The sequence below is a fragment of the Mesoplodon mirus genome (genome assembly GCF_964341445.2).
Source record: "Mesoplodon mirus genome assembly, chromosome: 18".
NCBI classification, from domain to species: domain Eukaryota; kingdom Metazoa; phylum Chordata; class Mammalia; order Artiodactyla; family Ziphiidae; genus Mesoplodon; species Mesoplodon mirus.
In genome coordinates, this window is record NC_138994.1 from 28,410,222 (window position 1) to 28,432,214 (window position 21,993).

Consider the following 21,993-nt stretch of genomic DNA (forward strand, 5'->3'; position numbering starts at 1 on the left):
CTCTGCTTGCAGTCACGCCCTGACAAACTGACCTTGAGGAGGGTAGTGTCGAGGAATTCCAGGACTTGGGACAAAAGTGTGTCCCTCAGTCCATCAACCTACCCTGGGGGGCTGTGTCCACGCATAGTTCAGCCCTGGTCTTTGGGCTGAGCCTGCCGGATGAGTGACAAATTCTTTCCACTTGAACCTCTATGTCGGCACCCCTACAGCCCTCTGAACATCCTCACTCCTCCATCTCTGAAGTCAAAGGGGCAGGAGTCCAAGCACTGGGCTCCCTTGAGGTCCTTCCTGGACGGCCTTCCTCTCTCGGGGCCCTGGCCGTACCGCGCCTACTTGGCCTGCGGACCTGTCATGTGAGTCCAGTCTGCGCGGGCATGGGGAGGGAGGGAGGGAGTGCCTCCCTACCTGCCAGGTGGGATCAGCGTGGCGGAAGTAGCAGAAGTTGTCCGTGATCCATTTGTAGATGGCCGACAGGGTGATCTTGGTGGCCTTGCTGGCCTGCATGGCCATGCAGATGAGCGTGGCATACGAGTAGGGCGGCTTCACGTGCGGGTTGGTGGCGTAGTCCACGTCGTCGGGAGGCGAGGCCTGCAGCCCGGAGGGGGCACTCCGCGACGTGCACGAGGACGTGGGCTTGCCAGGCGTGTGCAGCTGCCCCAGCCCAGTGGGGTCCGCTGCCAGGGGAGACCCCAGGTCGGCCGAGCCTGACAGCTCGTGGGAGCCGTGGGGGTCGGTGTCCCCCGAAGGCAGGGCGGGGAGCTCGGCGTTGAGAATGGAGAATTCCTGCAGCCACTGCAGGCTGGTCAGGCTGTCATTCAGGGCGTTGGACTCCTCCAGGCCGCCTTCCGGTCCGGCCTCCTCCGCTGCCCCTGCTCCCGAGACGCGTAGCCAGCTCTCCGCCATATCTGCGGGGACTCTCCGAGGGGGCTGTCAACATCCACGAGCCGAGCCGAGGGTGGCCGCCGAGCTCTCCGGCCCGCTGACTCCCGCGGCTTCGGTTACGCAGCCTCCCGGAAGCGGGCTTCCATCCCGCGATCCGGGGGTAGCCTCCTCCAAACGGAATGTGGTGCCTGCGGGGACCAGAGCGGGAACTGAGCCCTCTTTCCCCACCCCCGAGGGGAGAGTGTTGGCGAGGAGGGGAGGCTCTTACTAAAATCCTTCCTGCAGCTGGGGAGGATCTTTTACTGCCGAGGTCTGGGAAACAGAAGGTGTGCCCGGGGGTCCGACCCACACGGGGTTCGCCTCGCTCTTTTCCTCTTTGATTTTTAGAGCAGACTTAATTAGCCAAACGAGGGAATAGTGTAGGGGCATGCGAGGCCACCCCTTTCTCCCTCAAAGCGGGGAATTAACCCCCCTCTCTCCGTCCACAACCAATGGAAATGGGGCGAGAGAGTCCAGGAGGGCAGTACGACGGGTCGGGGGGCAGGGGAGGTCGTCTGATCTTTGAAAAGGGATATTAGGATGGGGATCAAGGGGAAGGAAGGAAACAATACAGAGAGTTATAAGGGGGCAGGAAGTGAGTGTCCCCCAAACGCCTCTGATGTCAGTCCCCGGGCCCACCACTTCCGTCGGGGACGGATGGGAGAGCGGGCTGGTACTGACGCCCTCCCTTCCCACGGCCTGCAGCCCTCCCCGTCCCTTACCTGGCTCAGAGCGCAGCCCGGGCCAAAGGAAGGTTCTCAAAGAAATTCCTCCCACTGCCCACCCTCACCGCGGCTCTCTCCTCCCAGCTCCAGGGCACAGCCAGCAATCCTCGTCGGCACTCACGCCCGCCGGCGCCTGTCTGAAAGCCAGCGGCCAGGGACCAGCACTCAGTAGCCGCTCGCAAGGCGTCTCCTGCTGCCGTGGCGACGCCCCGCCCATATAAACAGCTTCCGCTTCTGCCATTGGCCAGGGCGTCTCCAAAGAGACCGCAGGCTCTTAACCGCTCTCTCACGCGGTAACTCTCTTCCAACTCCGTCCGGCCGCCCTCTCCCGCGCGCGACCCAGCCCCCTACCCGCCACCGCGTCCCGGCTCCGAGCATTCCCGCCCGACGGCCCCGCGCAGGGCTCGGAGAGGCGCGCGGCTCGGCGCTCCCGCAGAGGCCCCGGGGCCCTCGGCGAGCAGTTCGCGGCGCGATCCGTCCTCCGCCCCACCTCCTTCCCATATGGGCTGCTCAGAGATGGCGACGGCTCCTGGGACGCAGCCCGTGGCGCGGGGGCCAGGGCTGGGGGCATGCTTGGGGCTTTCCTTTCCTCTCCTCTGGGCTGCGAGTGGCAATTCCTACGTTTCTGCGGCCTGCCCCGGTCTCTCGACCGAGTGTCGTCTTGGTGCCCGCAAGCAGGTCTGACTCTCGGATGCCACCTGCCGTTCAGGTCCGCAGAAACCGCAGCCCTGGTCTCAGACACCCCAAGGTGGCTAGGGTAATCCAGTGTTTCCCGGTAAGCGCTCCCTCCCCGCCCCGTCCTCAGCAAGATTCCCAGAAGCTGACATTCCAGAGGCTTCTTCGGAAGTGCTCTCCCTCCTTTCCAGATAGCCGAGGAAACAGAGCCGGTGGGTGAAACCCAGGAAAGCCATGGACTTGCCAAATTCTTCTACTGGGTTCATTAATTTCACCAACCTTTAAGTGACGGACTAACGGTGGACTGTGGTCTTTCCTCCTCCCTTCCCCCAGCCTACCTCCAGTCACCAGCTTTCCTGCTCTTCAATTATTGAGGAGCTGCAGTTGGAAATTCTCCGGTTGAAGGGGGTGGGGTTCGGTGTGGGGGGGTGGAGGAGAGGGCTCCTTATCAGGCCTCTGCGCAGGAGCTGTGCCCAGGGGATGGTACACCAGCTTCCACGCAGAAACATGTCTTTCCCTCTACCCCTTGCCCTCTCACTCCTCCATGTCCAGCTTGTTTTGAGTCAAAGTATTAAAGACGTGCTGGAGAAAGTCGCACAGAAACTTTCACAAATAAGCCAACTGCGCAGTTAACAGCTCTTCTTCCCTTGTGAACAGTTTTATTCATTTTTAAAAATCATGCAGCAATCCATAAATATTGCATCCTTGACGTCCCCACTGTAGTGTGCCCATGAGTGTACTCCAGGGAGTGAGGGGTACACAGATGGCACAACAGTACACACATACTTACACACACTAGGTGTGCAGATCCTAAAGCAAAGTGAGCAAGCAGCATGCCAAGGTCAGGTGAACAGGACACAAACCCTCCCCAGGTGAGATGGCTTAACGTGTGTGGGTCCGTGCCCAGGAGATGCCCCAGCGTGGGCATGACCTCTGGTGGGATGGGACTGGGGAGGAGAAGGAAAAAGGGCTCTGTGAGAAGGCTGGGATCACCACACCACCCGGAAGTGAGCTCATAGGTGAGCTCCGACCTGAGTGTGGCAGGAAGGAGCCCCAGGCCTCCGGTTAGTCTGTGTCCTTGTGTGAGAAACCAGGCCCCGTCATATTCTCTGTGGGTCAACTGCTAACAACATGACCATCTCCAGATGATGACTGGGGCGGCTGTCCTGTTCCCCGACCAGGCTCTGTGCCCTGTTCCCTGATCCCAGCCCTTTTGGATGGGATATTTCTGCTCGCCAAAGAGCTAAATGAGGGCAAAGAGGTGAGGGGATGGGGGAGAGAGCAGGAACTGTCTGAGAAACAGGAGTGAAGGGCCACTTCTCACCCGGGTATGTCTTGGTTATGGAACCAAGGCCTTGAGGAATCTCTCTGAGCCTCTTCCTGGGAGAAGACAGACCCTCCAGAAAGGGTGAAGGCAATGGCTTCCTCTTAGGGTTCCTGGCCACTGTGGCAACTGTTTACCTGCATCTCCTTCATCTCAGGTAACACCACACTCTGAATACTACCTGTCGGGAGAGGAGGTGGATCTGTATGCCACCACCCCAGGCTAAGGGAGCACCCCCTTCCCTAGTGCTTCTGGGACTCAGACTTCAAGGAGATCAGGAAGTGTGGTTTTTGCTCGAATCTTCAATATGAAAGGGTCTGTAAGAATATTTCGGGGAAATGAAGGACATTAAATGGGGCCTGAAACAGCAGAGCCCACTGCAGGATTTCAGAGCGGGTGGACACGGGAACTCAAGGCGGAAGCTGAGATTCAGGCTTGGCTCATGTAGTGTCTGTCAAGACCACAGGCCTCCCCCTGCCCGCCCCCAGGGCAGGATGTGAACCACAACCACCAGGCAGTGAGGGTCACCAGGCACCTGGTGGCGCAAAGCAGCCACACAGGAGGTGCAAAACATTCCCCGGCACTGGGCTCTCTTTGAGGCCTTGGGAAGGACCCTGAAAAGCTCTTCTAGGGCAACAATTCCAACTACTAATTCAGGCCATCATGGTGGGCATAGCCTAGGGCTCTGTCATATCTCAGCCTCACAAAATGTTGGATCCCACTTTGCTTCTCAATCTCATGCTCCACTAAATAACCACCTCTTCCAAAAGCCAGCAGACAATGCATCTATCAGAGAGCTATGAGGAATCCATTGATAACACTAGTGTTGAGGGACGAACAGCCAACAGCTTACGGTCTTGCTGTTTCAGGCTGTTATTTATATGCCCTACAGCAGAGTGAGGTGGGGTGCACATGTGATTTGAACAATATCTCTAAATCTCTGATGAACCTATGGAAGGCAGTACCTCCGGCTCCCCCCATCAGGCTCAGCTGATCTGGAGGACAGGGGAGGAAAACCGGTGGGGTGGGGAGCCTCCCAGACCACCACTGACCCCAGCTCAGCCCTTCCCCCAACCTCCTTTGGGGTTCCTGGGCACCAAATGAGAACCACCGGTCCACCCCTCTCTCAGCTTCTTTCTTCAACTCTTTCAGAAAAGCGGGGTGGAGACGGGGGCAGCAGGGGTAAGAATGCCACCTGACAGGGCGGTAGTGATGAAACGTGATAATATACGACAGTCCCTAACAAGTGCCTGGTACATCGAGGGGGTCAAAAATGCCTTTGCAGTGTCACCTTAGGATGGAGCCCCAGGCCTTCCTGAGTGCACCTGATCATAAAGAACTCCCCGGTAGGTCATCATGTAACTGAGGGGTTCTCAGATTCAAGGCCTCCTTCCTAAGCAGACACACGAGGCATAGCCTCTGCTACCAGAAGCAAGAACTGTTTTCCCAACCAACCTTCTGGTGGTTGCCACTGCTTCTTGTCCTTGAGAGAGGAGCTCCTAATGCATTTTGAGGGAAACCCCACTTACAGTGCAATATGGCTTTCCCTTCTCACAGGAGTCATCCCCCAACGCCACCCCAATCTGCAGGTCTCAGATTGGTTATGATGTCCCAGAGACTAGAAAATGCCAGATGGGTGTTTGTAATGAAGTCACCCAAACTCTTGAGTCTTCTTGGTCTACCTCCTCAGGAGAAAAAAAAAAAAAAAGATGCGCAAGAAATAACCAGTCTGTAGACCACAGCTCCACCTGAAGATCAAGATACAGTGGAAACATTCCAGAGACTCTCTGCAAAGGGTCTCATGAGCTGCAGTTCGAGTGACTTTAGCCCACAAGGAGAAAAGAGGTTTCCAGTCCCTTCTGAGAGGGGAAGGATCACGGTTGCGGAAGAAGATGAGTCTGGGAGAAGGGTCAGGTGCCCTCAGCATCCAGCTTTCACGTGGGTCTAAAAAGTCTCCGTGTGTCTTGCTGAGGATGCCCAGGAGGTCAGTGGTGCCATGAGGCCAGGATGGGATGTGAGAACGGGAGGAGAGCCCTGGTACAGGGGCTAAGGCTCTCAGATGGCCAAAGGATCCCACACGCAGAGCCTGTTCTCGGGGTCCTCCAGCTGCCAGAAGATGGGCGTCTGCGCTGCGTGTTCCGACGACTGAGCACGTTGTCGTCAGCCTGCCAGGCACCTGAGAAGAGGAAAGGAAGGTTACCGGACCTTTGGTTTGGTGCAGATGGTGTCTCTGGCAGGACAGTCCGGGAGTTTGGCACGAAAGCTGGCAAGATGCGCATTAGCTGGAACTCCCACAGGGTGCAAACCACAGCACGTGAAACTTGGGAGCAGTGGCGTCCACTGGGCGAGGGACAGTCATGGCCACTGTGGCCCACTGATGGAGGGACATGCAGGATGGTCCTTGTTTTGTGAGCTTGCCGTAGGATCCACCTTTGTATCTTTATTTGGTCTTGAAGTTTGCCTAAGTGTTACAGCGGACCAGGAAAAGAAACTGAGTCTGGCTGAGACTTTCACGAGAGCAGGAGGAGGTGAAGGGGAGGGAGAAGAGTGTGTTAATTTGGGCTCAGAGTTAGTGTTTGCTGTGGGGGCCAGGGTGGGGCAGGAAGGGACTGGCTGCCCAGCAGGGTGCCAGGGACCAAATGGCATGGCAGAGAACAGAGTGACAGCTGTTCCTCTCCTTCTGCACCCGAACAGCCCACCGAGAGTTGCTATCAGCTGGTGCCACCAACCCCAGGAGACATTAGCTCCAGAGCTTTGGGGTCCCCCGGGTACCATCCACGAAACTCATCATCTTCCCCCCTTGTCCTGCAGTTCCTGCACGAGAAGCACCCGCTGCCCATGCTGGAAACCCACTCTTGGTGCTTCTCTCTCCTTCATGCTCTGTATCCAATCCATCCTGACCTCCTGCTTGTTCAAGCTCTAGTAAGGTCTAAATCTGTAGTCAGAAAACCGGGATACAGCCCCAGCTTGTAACGTACTGACTGTGTGACCTTGGGCAGGTCACTGTACTTGGAGCCCTGGTTTTCCCATCCATCAGATGGGAGACAAGTACTTACTCCCTAGGGATGCTGTGAGACTAAGCGAGGTGACATGGAAGAGTGGTGAGCAGGGCGCCTGACTCACAGAATGTGCGCGACAACCATCCGCCCCCCCAGGCCTTGTTCAGGCTACACTCATCTCCCCGAAGTCGTCCTCCCAGCCCACAGACTGACTCCATCTGATTCAGTCCCCCCAGTGCAGTGAGATGCCCCTTCTGAAGGGAGAGGATGAAGCCCTAACCCCCTGAGTTGGGGGAAAGCCTTCCATTCTCTGGCCGAGGACTGCTGAGCTGCCTCTTCCAGCACCTGCCCCCAGAAGGCCCCCCCTGAAGCCAGATGGGGTCCAGCGTGCTCCGAAGTGCTTCACCACTGGCCGGTACCATCACCCTATTTCTCATGCTGTGTGGAAATTGCTGGATCCTCCAGCACACGGTGATCTCCTCCAGGGAAGAGCCGAAAGCCATGCCCTTCAGAGGGCTCAGTTCGTGGACGGAGCCGGCTGACCCTGGAGGGTGGACGTGACGCTCACTGTGTCACATTTGAGGGAGGCCACTCACAAATGTCTGGGGTCAGCTTCAGGTTAGGCCAGCCCAAGACACGAAACCCTTTAATGGCAGAAACACTAGGATTCAGCGGGTATAAATTGTGTATACCCATAAATGTCCTGGTGTGCTAATCCGCCCTAAGGCTCTAATAATAGTCTTGTGGAGGTGGACCCCAGGGGAAGGGGAGTGAGTGGGACAGGAAATGTTTAGGTATCTCTCACAGCCAGACGGAATGCGGGGATCTGTACTCCCTGGGGGTACCGGAGTCCGGCACATGGGTCCACAGTGCTTTTCCCTTCTAAGGGTGACAGGACGCAGAGCAGGCAAGATGGCCCTTTTAAGTTAGGAACCCCCAGATGTAATATGTTGTTCCTTCGTTTTATATAATTTGGTAGATCTCATACTTATTCCTCTGTGTTTAATGGGCAGGACTCCGGAACTGCGGCTGTTTGGTACGAAAGACCAAAAGCAAATGGTAAACAGGAGAGAAGACACACACACAGACACACGCACACGCACACGCACACACACACAAAGTCAAATCAAAACACTGCCGCAGCCTCGCCGCCACCACCACTGGCTGCCAGGCTGCCTGGCTCTGAATTCTTGAGTCCTTGCTACAAACACCACCGGTCCAGATTCTGAGCCAGGGCTGAAAAGTGGCTCCTTCTGAAACAGCCTCAAGACTCAGACCTGAAGTCTCTGATCTCCCCAGCTTCTTAGTACAGTCGGTGGTGCTCTTTCCTCTAAAAAGGCTTCTGCCAGACCCTCGGCGAAACCCTGCTGCTCCGTTCATCCTGGATGCAGAAGGTAAGCTTGGAAGGCGCAGGAGGACTTCCTGAGCGAGTGCTGCCATTCTGTCCAGCCCTCAGCCAGAAAAGGGAGCCTGGAGATTCAAAATCCTTCCCGGGAGGTAGAGAAAGGTGGTTCCCACTTAATTCCATCCTCAGGCTCAGAAACGGGGGAGTGAGGAGACCTCTAGAGGCAGATTTGGGGAGCACATCTAGGGGGATTCCACACACCTCTTTCCTGCCTCTACCCAGCCACTAATTAAATTTAAGGTCTGTAACAGTTCCACCATCTTGTAGGGTTTCTCTCCAGGAAAAGAGAAAGTTAATTCCGATTTTTCCTTAGTATCTGCGAAGCATAACCCTTCCTAGTGGCGTCTTAGTCTTGGGTTATTTCAGGTCTCCATAAGTACTTTTCTTTGTTTTGTTTTTGGCTGTGCAGTGGCTTGGAGGATTTTAGTTCTCCGACCAGGGATTGAACCAGGCCACTGAAGTGAAAGTGCTGAGTCCTAACCTCTGGACTGCCAGGGAATTCCCTCCATAAGTACTTTTAGATTTCATCGGTATGCCCACTCCTGTCCAATGACATCATTTAAAAACATCTGTATCGGGCTTCCCTGGTGCCGCAGTGGTTGAGAGTCTGCCTGCCGATGCAGAGGACACGGGTTCATGCCCCGGTCCGGGAAAATCCCAGATGCCACGGAGCGGCTGGGCCCGTGAGCCATGGCCGCTGAGCCTGCGCGTCCGGAGCCTGTGCTCCGCAATGGGAGAGGCCTCAACAGTGAGAGGCACGCGTACCACAAAAAACAAAACAAAACAAAACAAAAACATTTGTATTTCCACTAATAAACTCAAATTATCTTTGCTTTTTCCCATCACACTCCCCAGAGCCTTTTCACAGAATTGTCACTGGTCCCCTGGCCACTATCCTGACGCCTGTGTGATACTCCATCAGGTTCCTTGGGGCCCCGTCTACCTAGCACGGCCTCGCGCTTCTAATCGACTCACCACCTACAATGGTCAACTCAGATTTCCTCCCTTTGAGAACCTTGCAGAACAATCTCAGAACATACCATCGCCCCCCCACCTTGGTCTCAGGGCCAAAGAAGACCCAGAGGCTTCTTAGCGGAAGAGGTGCTGGAATGACACAGGTGCTTTCTCAGCATCACTCCCACAAGGGTGATGAGAGCAGCGAGGATGGGGACCTGAGCCATCCTTGCTGCGAGCTGGGGCTCCTGGCAGAGCACCTGTGGGCCTGGGGAGGGTGGACCATGGGATGCTCCCCGGGCTCCCTCCTTGTGGGCGCTCCGTGAGGGGAGTGGCATCCATGTGGGGAGGGAAACAGCGTGGAGAGGGAGACCAAGTGCCTGAGAAGCTGTCCTGACGGCCAAGCCAGCCTGAGGCACCTCAGTCATAGGATGGAACTTTGAACTTACAGCTGAGCGTGGTGAGGTCTGTTGATTCCACGGGAACTACCACAGTGGATGCTCCTGTCATTAACCTGACATTAACCCGACAGATGCTTCCAGAGAGTTCCCCAGCTCTTTATTACCAGTGTGACGCTAAAGCAGAACCCGAGAAACATTTTACCAAGAGAGCAGATGCACTTTCCTTCTCCCGTAAGAGCCCTTGAGACCTCGGGGTGAGGCTACGATGCGACCCTCAACTCCCTCTCCCGGCAGCCGCCACTGTCATTCGGTTTCATGTCTGGCCTGAACGGTGAAGCCAGTTTAATCTGAGAATGGCTGGCTCTCGAGATCACCATAAAGAAGCCCAGGCATTGTTTTCCTTCCAGGTCTCGCTCCCCTGCCGCAATCCCAGAGTGGAATAAACATCCACCAGCAGGTTGGCCCGTAGGAGTTAGGGAGAGGAGGAAGCACAAGGCCTGGGGTCAGTTTCCACCAACATGGGTGGCTGAAACAATTCCCAGGAGCTCTCTCTGCCAAACACGGGGGTTGGTGGGGAGCCACTGCGGGGAGGCAGGAGCCTAGATTCCTCTCTTGAAGCCCAGTGAGCGGCTGGCCGGCACAGCTGCCACAGACTCAGGGCGGAGTGAGGGCAGAGATGGCATCTTCCCCAACTAGTGACCAAAACAAATCCTGCCTGTAACCTTTGCCACAGATGCATCCCCGCTTTTGTGGAACAGGGATTAATCTAGTCTCACAAATATTTTTTTTTCCTGGAAAATTTCAGCATATTAAATACAGGCTCTTGCCAGTTAGGAATGGAAGCCTCAGCGAGGGCCCCTCGGATGTGCGCGTGCCCAGCAAGCTTGGGGTTGGGTGTGGGTGAACATGAACTTTCACACGAAGTCTGGGTAACCTAAATGAGTTTCAAAATAAAGAAACTGGACAGACAGACGTACATTTGGCAAAAAGACATGAGAAACAAATGGACAGACAGAAGCCAGGTAAAGAGTGGGAAGGCAGGAAGTGAAGTGTACCCCGGACCTCAGCCGCTCAGGCCCAGGCCTGGCTGGGTCAACGCTAAGTGGAAAGGCTGGCGAGCCCCTGGGAAAGCCATGGGATGTGTCTCTGGGGATTACGGCTTCCTCCACCACAAGCCTGCATGGGGCCAGAGGGGTGAGGACCTGGGTCTTTTGCAAGCTGATGGAGAGTGGCAACCGCAGGAGTTTGTGTCCCTCCAGCACCCGTAGCCACGTTGCCAAGGGGGTAAAGCAATGGACCCACGATGGGACGTGGCTCTCCTGAAGCTTAAACATGTCCAGGGCATGTTTAAGAGATTACAAACCATGCAACATGAAGGCAGTCTCTGCCGTGAACCCAGAAGGGGCAATTTCGACCTAGTCCACCGGGCAAGACGTGGCTTTAGAGCCATGGTTGGTGAAGCCCTTGGTGAGCATGGAGAAGGGGGACATCAGTGCCCAGAGTGTGACTGACAGGTGGGTTCCTCCTGAGAACTCATCCCGGATTCAGTTTAGTGTCATGAGAAGGAATAAGGGGCACGTTGATGGCCCTGATTGAATTTACAGAGTTAACGCTCCAGGGAGAAGAGTCACCCTCGACCCCTGATCGTTCCTTTGGGATCCAAATCTAGGGAGCACAAGGCAACTGGTGGTCGCCCAGGGCTCACTGGGTCACAGAGCTAGTCTATAAAATGCTGGCTTTGAAATTCCTCTCTGATCCTAACTAACCACTCTCCTCTGAGGGGCTACAGGTTCCCTTTTCAAGGGCTCAGGCTCTCTTTCCAAGACCTTATCACCGACGCCGTGTCTGCCTTAAACTGCCTGTTGATGGAAACAAGACCAGGCCCCCTGCCATGGGACCTGCAAGAGAATGATGGAGAGGACACGGTCAGGTCAAATTGGAAGGCTTTGGAGGTATTTTTGTGCCTTTCTCCATGCCCAAATAGTTTCGCTTAGAGCAGAGTCGCTCTTTGCCCAAGGACTCTCCTGAGGTCGCCTCACTTCCTTTCAGCAACTGGCTCCCAGCACCTTAGCAAAGCCCATGCCTTCTTGCAGGAACTGCAGGGCAGGAGATGGGTGTCCCAGGCTGAGAGCAGGGGTGCGAGCAGGGGAGCATCTCCCACCAAGTTCATATTCAGCAGACTGCCACTCACCGGGTAAGCAGACCGCAGAGCACAGCTTATTGTCCAGTGCTTTCATGCTGGCGATGTCAAAGTCATTGTTATTGTCACACTCCATACCTAGAAATGCGAATGTCCTCTGGCCTGTAACGGAGTTAAGGCAGTTAGAGAGGACCTGGCTGTGTTTTTCTCTGCTTTGCTGTCCTTAAAATAAAAATCTTAAGGATGGAGACAAAAAACATCAAATCATATGTTAAAAAAATAAATAATTAAAATTAAAAACAATAATTATTGGGGAGAGTGGACAATAAAGGAAACTGTGTGGGTACGTTTGTGTTCTCGCTCTGTTCTGCTCTGTTTCCTTAACTGGCCCCTTTCCAGCCTTCGTTCCAGGGAAATCAGACCCTGGGGAGGTCTGTGGGATTCGGACACGCAGACGCGGGCCCACAGCAGAGCTAAGCCAGGCTGGAGGAGCCAGGAGAGCCACGGGGGAAGTGACCCCGGACTCCGGCCTGTGTCTGTCGGTGCACGTGGGGTGTGTTTATGACCACAAGGCTCTGCGAAATGACTAATACATAAAATGGCAATTAAAGCTCTTTGGTCCCGTAATTTGGCACCTCAAATCAAAGAATCGCATTGTTCGCAAAATTATGATTTATTTTCTTTGAGACTTAATTTGCTATTCTGAGGATGTTTTAAGGGGATGACCAGAAACCTACAGTCGTGTAAGATGGGAAGGGGACAGTTTTAGATGTTATTTTTTCAAGCTCCCCACCCGATTTTTTTTCCTTGGTGAAAGGGAGAGGAAGAAACATACATGTACTGCGTACGGCATGTCAGGTGGAAACCACATATGGAATGTCAGGCGGAAACCACGTACTGCCCTGTGCCTTTTAGAAGCAAATATTCTACTGGGGACGACAATCACAATGGAGATCTCGGAGCCTTGTGCCCTGAAGACATCAACCGAGGGGAGGTAGCGCCCAACCCCGGCTTGGTTGGCGTGTGCGTGCGGCAGAGGCACAGCCTGGGCGACCACCCCTCCTTCGGCACTACTTTGCCAGGAGAGTGTGGTCATGTGCGCATGCGCACCCCTGCACACCACACCGGCCCCCAAGCAACTGCCATGGTCAAAGCAGAAGCGACTAGCATGGCATCTGCATCCAGGCTGGGATCCAGGTTTGCTCTGGAGGTTGCCCTTCTGTGGAGGCATCTCAGAGGAGCAAACTGAAGAGACACCGGTTCCTGGGACGCCTGGTCCTACACTCCCAGGTGGGAATTCCAGGTCACCTCCCCACCCCCACTTCCTTGCTCTATATGTAGGTCGTTCCTTTGCTTCTCGGCTTACTAGAAACAACATTCTTCCGATTGAAGATAAGATTGACCTTATTTACAAAACAGAAATAGAGTCACAGATGTAGAAAACAAACTTATGGTTATGGCGGGGGGCAAGGGAGGGGAGGGATAAATTGGGAGATTGGGATTGACATATACACACTACTAAATATAAAATAGATAACTAATAAGGACCTGCTGTAGAGCACAGGGGACTCTACTCAGTACCCTGTAATGGCCTATATGGGCAAAGAATCTAAAAAAAGAGTGGATATATGTATATGTATAATTGATTCACGTTGCTGTACAGCAGAAACTAACACAACTTTGTAAACCAACTCTTCCAATTAAAAAAAATATCTACTTGAGGCCTGAATGATGGTAAAGAGACTCGTTCCAATAGCCTACAAACACTAGTGTACGCTGAGCTGCTAACGTCTCTTCACCTCACCTTTGCTGTGCCGCCAGGGCTGTGATCCTTCTGCTACTGTAACATCAGCCGTTTTCTTCACTGAAGCAGGAAAACCTACTGCCTAACAGTCGGTTCCCCCAAGGGGAGGAAGCTGTTCTCCTGCTGCAGCTGAACTTTGGGGCTGCTAGAGCAGTTCTGTGAGACTCGGCTGAGAAGCTGAAGCAGGAAGGAAGGGGATGGCAGTTGCCCAAGAAGCTTCAGGATCTACTCAACGTAGATGGAGAACTCCATGTATCTTCTGCAGCCTTGGCTCAGAGGCCCAGAAAGAGCCAGGAAGGCTGCTGAGGTCCTCAGATACCCTGCTTGCTTTGATATTCCATCAAGAAGACAACCTTTCCCCAAAGCCACACCCTTGAGCAGTGCCACCAAGTCACACCAGTGCCCCTTTCTGTACCCTTCAGAGAATACCCGGGAAAGAAATATAATAAAAGGGAGCAAAAGACCAGGTCTTTTACCATCTTCTTGTGTGGGTGATCCGTCCTCTTCTTCTAGAACATCATCTCCCTAGGACAGAAGGAAGGCACTGTGAGTCCGTAAAGCAGTGAAATGAGTCTACTGATGGTCAGAAGACAGAACTAATCACCCTCATGGTATCCATACATTTCCTGTCCGTGTGAGATGGCTGGGAGGCCCAGCAGAGGCAGATTTTGCTTGGCGAGGCAGGATCGGCCCGTAGGGACCAGGTCTGAGGCACGTTCCAGAGGGACCAGGTCTAAGGCACCTTACAGAGGGACCCTGGGACTGTCAGGAATAGCCTTGGTCATAGTTTAGCTCACACTGTTTCTCTCAGGTGGAAATCAAAGTTGTCAAATGAAAAAGCAAACCGTGAGATCATAAAACTTTCAGAAACCCTTTAGGATCCCCAATCCCATACAGATACTCCTTTGAGAACATCTGGCTCAAGAGAAAGTTGTAGAGCCCCCACTGGGAGCTGGGCATTCCATATACTTCGGCCACACCTCCATCAGAGCATTTCTCACGCTGAGTTATAAGTCTGATTCCTCCATCAGACGGAGCTCCGGGATGGGTGGGATGGGTGGATTGGGGGCGTGGGCAGGCAAAAGCCATGTCACTCGGTCTTTGTGTCCCCCAGTGCCAGGAAGATGTGAGATGCCTGTGCCAGGTAAATACTAAGTGAATTGGAGGACAAACACCCTCTCAAGGGTCTGGCCTGGAGACTTCCCTCTGGAACTCACCCCACGCCTATTACGCTGAGACCAGCGCACTCTGCTAACCGGACAGTCCCTGTGCCTGCACCCTGCCTCTAACAGATCCAAGTGCACCACCTTGGAAGGCTTCTTCCAGAAGAGCCCCCATCCTATTTGCATCCTGTGCCAGCGCCGGCAGTCCCTCTGACCGGGGAGGGGCACCAGCGTCCACCTTGCTCTTACCTCTGCATCCTCCTCTTCAGCGGTGGCGACGAGGCCCGCAAAGTTGCAGTCTGGAGACGCCGCTGGCGTCACCTGCAAAGGAGCAACAAAAGTCAAGGTGCAGATGCCACCGGCTCTCCTACGCAGCTCGCCTGGCAGCAAACCAAACCAAGTCCTCAGGACAGAAGTGGTGCCACATGGAAGATCACATCTGAGGGAGTCTGTGATTCAACGACACAGTACCCTGTTTTCCAGGGCTCCCCTCCCGAGCACTGGGGGGCTTTGCCGATCTCCCTGGCAGGCCCTGGACTGAGCTCCTTGGGACTCGAGTACAGAGCAGAGCAGAGCGGCGAGGGCGATCCCATGCTCCTCTCTTACGTCTCCTTCTTCTGAGGGGGTCCTGCTGGAGGCCCGGGGGCAGGGGAGAGCCTCCCCTTCCTCTTCTGTGCCAGGGGCGATGTAGGAGCCGGATATGGAGGAGACGGTGTCGGTGCTGATCTGGGAGGACACCATGGACATGACAGACTGGGCCAGACTGCTGCTGGCAGGGTCTTTGGAGACAGGAGTTGGAGGAAGGACACGGAGGTCAGGCCCGGCTGCTGTGACTGCACTGGGAGCAGAGCTCTCTCGCTGCACCCGGGCAGTGAGGACACCAGCGGCCTGGCCTTGCCCTCACCAAATAGGGTTTAGATGGAAGGTTTTCCAAGGTTTGGCTGCTTTATATTTTAGAACTCCAAACTCAACCTCAGGGATGAGGGATTTGCTTTTCCCTGTCATAATGTTAAAGAAACACTTATGACAGCAGGACTGGGAGTGAGATACCTGCTTCTCCCCCAGCTCAGCCACTAGACCGCCCTCTCATTGCAAGGGAGCGAGTCTCACTTCCTCTCAAGCTGGGGCCTATTTTGTCTGCCGCTTAGGTATTAAAGTGCTGCTCCCTAGTCCATCCGGGAGGACTCGGCTGATGGGGAAGGACCTGCAGTTGTTCCGACCCACCATCATGTACCTTCTGGGGAGGAAACTGTCGAGGAGAGAGGCGTCCCCGTGCAGGACGACTGGTCAATAGCTCCTTTCGGTGACAAGGTCAGGTTCTCACTTTCTGGGGTGATGCCACATTCCTGGGTGGGAAAGAAGTAAGCGCCAGTCAAATATGTTAGAGGGGAGGAGTCAGGGCAGGGCACCCGTGCGAGGAGGAGGAAAGGGGATCTGGGAAGGGCGGCAGGAGGCGACATGCAGAGGGAGGGCTGGTCTCTCCTCTCATCACTTCTGTGCACCCCTGACCCGGAGTGGCTGTCTCCTGGGGGGAGGTGCAAGCACATCCTGCCCGAGGCCCAGCAGCTGCTGGAGCCACACAAAGACCGCAGCTCAGGTGACACTGGTCACCCAGTAGCTGTGACACAGGAACACCCCAGGTTTCCCCAGGATTACTAACAGCTCTCCTTTTTTTTTTTTTTTTTTTTTTTTTTTGTGGTACGCGGACAAATAGCTCTTCTTCTGAAGCGAGAGAACACAGAACCAGCAGAGGCCCTGGTACCTGCTGGGCTTCTCCTCTTGGATGGAGGGTTAGTTCCAGCTTGATGGATCTAATACAAACACCGCCTGTCCCTCAGCCCACGCCCGGCACCGCCATCAGTCACCTGGGCTCGCAACCTCGGTGCACCCCAGGGCAGATGCAAAAGCCTACTGATTCTCTTTCTACAGCCACAACTAAAAGTTCACATGCCACAACTAAGGAGCCAGTGAGCCATAACTAAGGAGCCTGCTGGCAGAAACTAAGACCCAGTGCAACCAAATAAATAAATAAAGATTAAAAAAGTAAAATAAAGAAATGAATCCAGACTCTACATTATATATAGGAACTTGCTTTTTTTTTTGGTAAACGATGTGGTCCTAGATATATTTGCACCTCAGTGGATACAGCTCTACTTTAGTTTTGCCTGAATACCAGTTCATAGTATAGATACATTATAATTTATTTAACAATTCCTGCCTGATGTGCGGAAAACCCACACACATCTAGTGTCAAAAGTGAATCAGGAGGGACTTCCCTGGTGGCCCAGTGGTTAAAAATCTGCCTGCCAATGTAGGGGACATGGGTTCCTGCCCCGGTCCGGGAAGATCCCACATACCGCAGAGTGGCTGAGCCCGTGAGCCATGGCCGCTGAGCCTGCACGTACAGAGCCTGTGCTCCGTGACGGGAGAGGCCACAACAGTGAGAGGCCCGCGTACCACAAAAAATAAATAAATAAATAAATAAATAAATAAATAAATAAAAATAATAAATAATAAAAAACTGCCTGCCAATGTAGGGCACACAGGTTTGAGTCCGGGTCTGGGAGGATCCCACATGCCATGGAGCAACTAAGCCAGTGCACCACAACTACTGTGCTCGCGTGCCTCAATTACTGAGGCCTGCGCACCTAGAGCCCATGCTCCACAGCAAGAGAAGCCACTGCAAGGAGAAGTCTGTGCACCACAATGAAGAGTAACCCCTGCTCACCACAACTAGAGAAAGCCGGCGCATAGCTAACGAAGACCCAACGCAGCCAAAAATAAAATAAATAAAAATTAATTAATTAATTAATTAATTTTAAAAATGTGAATCAGCATTGTAGGAGAATACTGAGAGCAGAGGAAACACACAGGAGTATGTTTTTCCTTTACATGGACACTCAGAGAAGTGAAATAGCTGGGCCACAGCTGAAAATTTACTAAATATTGCCAAACTGAATGCCCAAAACAAAAACAGTTGTACTACAGTTATAAAGGAAGGAAGAAGGAAAGAAGATAGCAGACAAAAGGCAAAAAATCCAGTCTAATACACACACACACACACACACACACTCGGTAAAGAGGCCCATTCCTTCCATGGACTTTACATTGTGCTATGGACTCATGTCCCCCTCCCCCATTCATACCTTGAAGCCCAACTTCCAATGTGACTATATTTGGAGATGGGGCTTTTGAGAGATAATTAGGGTTAGAAAAGGTCATAAGGGTGGGCCCCTCCAGATGGAATTAGTGGCTTTATAAGAACAGAGAGAGAGATATCAGTCTCTCTCTCTTTTGTTTCTTTTTGGCCACACCGTGAGGCTTGCAGGATCTCAGTTCCCCAACCAGGGACTGAACCCGGGCCACGGTAGTAAAATCCGGGAATCCTAACCACTAGGCAACCAGGGAACTCCCAGTCTCTTTCTGTCATGTGAGGACACAGTAAGAAGGCAGTCATTGCAAGCCAGGAAGAGGGCCTTCACCAGCAACCCAGTCTGCCGGCACCTTGATCTTGGAGTTCTCAGCCTCCAGAACTGTGAGAAGTGAGTATGTGTTGTTTAAGCCACCCAGCCTGTGGTATTTTGTTACGGCAGCCTGGGCAGATGAATACAGGCTCCAAGGCAGTAGATACTGGGGTACTTGTGACCAACCGGTCTGGTTACACTGGGGCCTGGGCACAAACCAACCTGCAGACAAAACCCGTGCAGAGGATCCCATTTAAGTGGTAGCTGCCCCCAGGGACTGCTCCTCCGTGTCCTCTGCCTTAACTTCTCCCCTTCCCTCAACTCACACTGCCCACAACTTTTGAATCTGCACCATCCTTATTTTTTAATGCTGCTATCCTAGTTCAGGTAGTTTTCATTCTTAACTAAAACTATGACCTCTTAACTGGTCTCCTTAATCTCCTCCCTTTCTGATTCACTCTACACTGTGAGTTGATTTAAAGAGCTAACTTTCTAAAATGGAAATCAAATTACAATAGTTGTCATTATTTGAATTCTGAAAATATTCCAGCAAGATGGATATTTTTTTTACTTTTTTTAAAATTTTTAATTATTTGGCCGCACCGTGTGGCTTGTGGGATCTTAGTTCCCTGACCAGGGATTGAACCCAGGCCTGCAGCAGTGGGAGCATGGAGTCCTAACCACTGGAGCACCGGGAAATTCCCAAGATGGTTTTTTGTTTTTTTCCGGTACGAGGGCCTCTCACTGTTGTGGCCTCTCCCGTTGTGGAGCACAGGCTCTGGACGCGCAGGCTCAGCGGCCATGGCTCACGGGCCTACCGATCTGCGGCATGTGGGATCTTCCTGGACCGGGGCATGAACCTGCGTCCCCTGCATCGTCAGGCAGACTCTCAACCACTGCGCCACCAGGGAAGCCCTAATTGGGAGTTGTTATTGCAAGATCTGTAATCAATCTTCCCTTCTTTTGGTATTTTTTTAAAAATTGAGGTCACAGTAAAATAAATTAGATATCCTGCCTAAAAGTGGAAAATACTAATCTTCACCTATTTACTTTTGGACCAATGGAGTTATATCCTTGATTATTGTAGAAAATGGAATTGTACTTAAAAATAACTTCATACAAAATTAAAATATGGGAAAAAATTAAAAAGAAATAAAAAGAAAAGGAAATAAAAAGAAAAATTAAAATATGGAAAAACTGGCTATGGAAATCCTATTACATTTTCATATATTTGAAAAATCTTCATCTACATGGCATTTCAATAACATACTTTAAGCTTAAGGTCACAAAAATAAAAGGAAAGTAACAAAATTGTATTTAAGCACCTCTAACTGTTCAAGTCAATTCTAATGCTACAGTGCTGCTTTTGTTATTCATGTTTTTACCTATTTAAAAAAATTATACGGACTTCCCTGGTGGCGCAATGGTTAAGAATCCACCTGCCAATGCAGGGGACACGTGTTCGAGCTCTTGACCGGGAAGATCCCGCATGCCGCGGAGCAACTAGGCCCATGCGCCACAACTACTGAGCCCACGTGCCACAACGACTGAAGCCTATGTGCCTAGAGCCCGTGCTCCGCAACAAGAGAAGCCACCTCAATGAGAAGTTCACGCACCGCAACGAAGAGTAGCTCCCGCTTGCTGCAACTAGAGAAAGCCCGCGCCCAGCAGCGAAGACACAACAGAGCAAAAAATAAATTAAATAAATAAACAAAATTTAAAAATTATATAAGTAATACATGTCTTTGACAAAAAAAAATACAAAGAAGTACGTAATTTAAAAAGTGATAATCTGGGCTTCCCTGGTGGCGCAGTGGTTGAGAGTCTGCCTGCCAATGTAGGGGACACGGGTTCGTGCCCAGGTCTGGGAAGATCCCACGTGCCACGGAGCGGCTGCGCCCGTGAGCCATGGCCGCTGAGCCTGCGCATCTGGAGCCTGTGCTCCGCAACGGGAGAGGCCACAGCAGTGAGAGGCCCGCGTACCATGAGAAAAAAAAAAAGTGATAATCCAACACTATGAAAGGTAACTCCATTATTAACAATCAGTTTGCAGCCTTCCAGATTTTCCTATACATATATAAACACATTCAGGTTTTCTGTTTTGCTTTATTTTGATATTTAACCTAATTGGGATATTACTCATATTGATCTGCATGTTGTTTTTTTTCCTAATGTACTGTACTCATCTTTCCATGTCTGTACTTACGGATTGACCTCATTGCCTCGTTGTTTTTTTTTTGGCCCGCTGCGAGCAGCTTGCGGGATCTTAGTTCCCCAAACAGGGGATGAACCCGGGCCTCAGCAGTGAAAGCGCCACAGTTCTAACCACTGGACCGCCAGGGAATTCCCAAACTCATTGTTCTTAATGACTACATAATAACCACCTCTTGGGCTTCCCTGATGGCGCAGTGGTTGAACGTCCGCCTGCCGATGCAGGGGGCAGGGGTTCGTGCCCCGGTCCGGGAAGATCCCACATGCAGCGGAGCAGCTGGGCCCGTGAGTCATGGCCGCTGAGCCTGCGCGTCCGGAGCCTGTGTTCCACAACGGGAGAGGCCACAACAGTGAGAGGCCCGCATACCGCAAAAAAAAAAAAAAAAAAGAAAGAAAGAAATAATTTTCAAATATGTAGATATTTTCTTAGTTTTTTTCTTGTTTTCTATCTTAATTGCATCACTGTCTGAGAATGTACTCTGTATGATTTAGAGCATTTGAATTTGTTGAGACTTGTTATATGGCCCAGCATTTTCATAAACATTCCATGTAGACTGGAGAAGAATTTGTGATCTGCAGTTGTGGGTGCAGTATTCTCTATACATCTATTAGGTAAGGTCTGCTTATCCAGTTGTTCAGATCTCTTTCTTACTAGCTCTCCATCTGCTCATTTTAAGAGTTACTGATATATGCATCTTCCACTATATTTGTAGATTTGTCTCTACCTTCTTGCAATTCTGTCCATGGGTTTGCTTTCTATATTTTGAGGCTATGTGTATTAGGCACACACAAATTCAGAACTGTTATGTCTTCTTGGTGAATGAAGCATTCCATCATTATGAAGCATCCCTCTTTACTTCCAGTCATGCTTTTTTGCCATAATGCCTACCTTCTTTTGGTAGTTTTTGCATGGTTTGTCTTTTTAAATTTTTGTTCTTCTTTCAAAAATTGTGGTACAATGCACAATTTACTGTCTTAACCATTAAACTTTTTAAAAATTGTGGTAAAAACTCTGTTAACATGAAGTTTACCATTTTAGTCATTTTAAAGTGTACAGTAAAGTACATTTACATTGTTCTGCAATTAATCTCCAGAGGTCTTTTCATCTTACCACACTGAAGACGCTATATGTGTATCCAGTTAACAATTCCCCATCCTTCCTTCCTACCCCCTGCTTGGCAATCACCCTTCCTACTCTCGAAGAATTTGTCTACTCTAGATGCCCTCATACAAATACAATCAGACAGTGATTTGTTTCTTGCTGCTGGTTTATTCCACATAGCACAATGTTGTCAAGGTTCATCCATGTTGTAGCATGTGTAGCATTTCCTCCCTTTTGAAGGCTGAGTAATATTCCATGGTGTGTATATACCACAATAAAAAAAAAACTATTCATCTGTTGATGGACGCTTGGGTTCCTCCCACCTTTTTGTGATTGTGAATAATGCTGCTATGAACATGAGTGTTTAATATCTGTTTGAGTCCTTGCTTTCAATTCTTTTGGTTATATACCCAGAAGTGGAAGTGCTGGGTTATATGGTCATTGTTTAATTTTTTGAGAAACTGCCATAATGTTTTCCATAGTGGTCACACCATTTTACATTCCTACCAGCAATGGACAAGTATTTTAATTTCACTACATCTTTGCCAACGCTTGTTATTTTCTGTTTTTTGTTTTGGTTTTGATAACAGTTGTCTAAATGTGTGCGAGGTGATACTTACTCTGGACTTAAGTTGCTGTCAAAAGCAAAGGACCTTAGGGCACAAGGACCCCAAATCTTAGAATCACCTCCCTGTTCTGTCTACC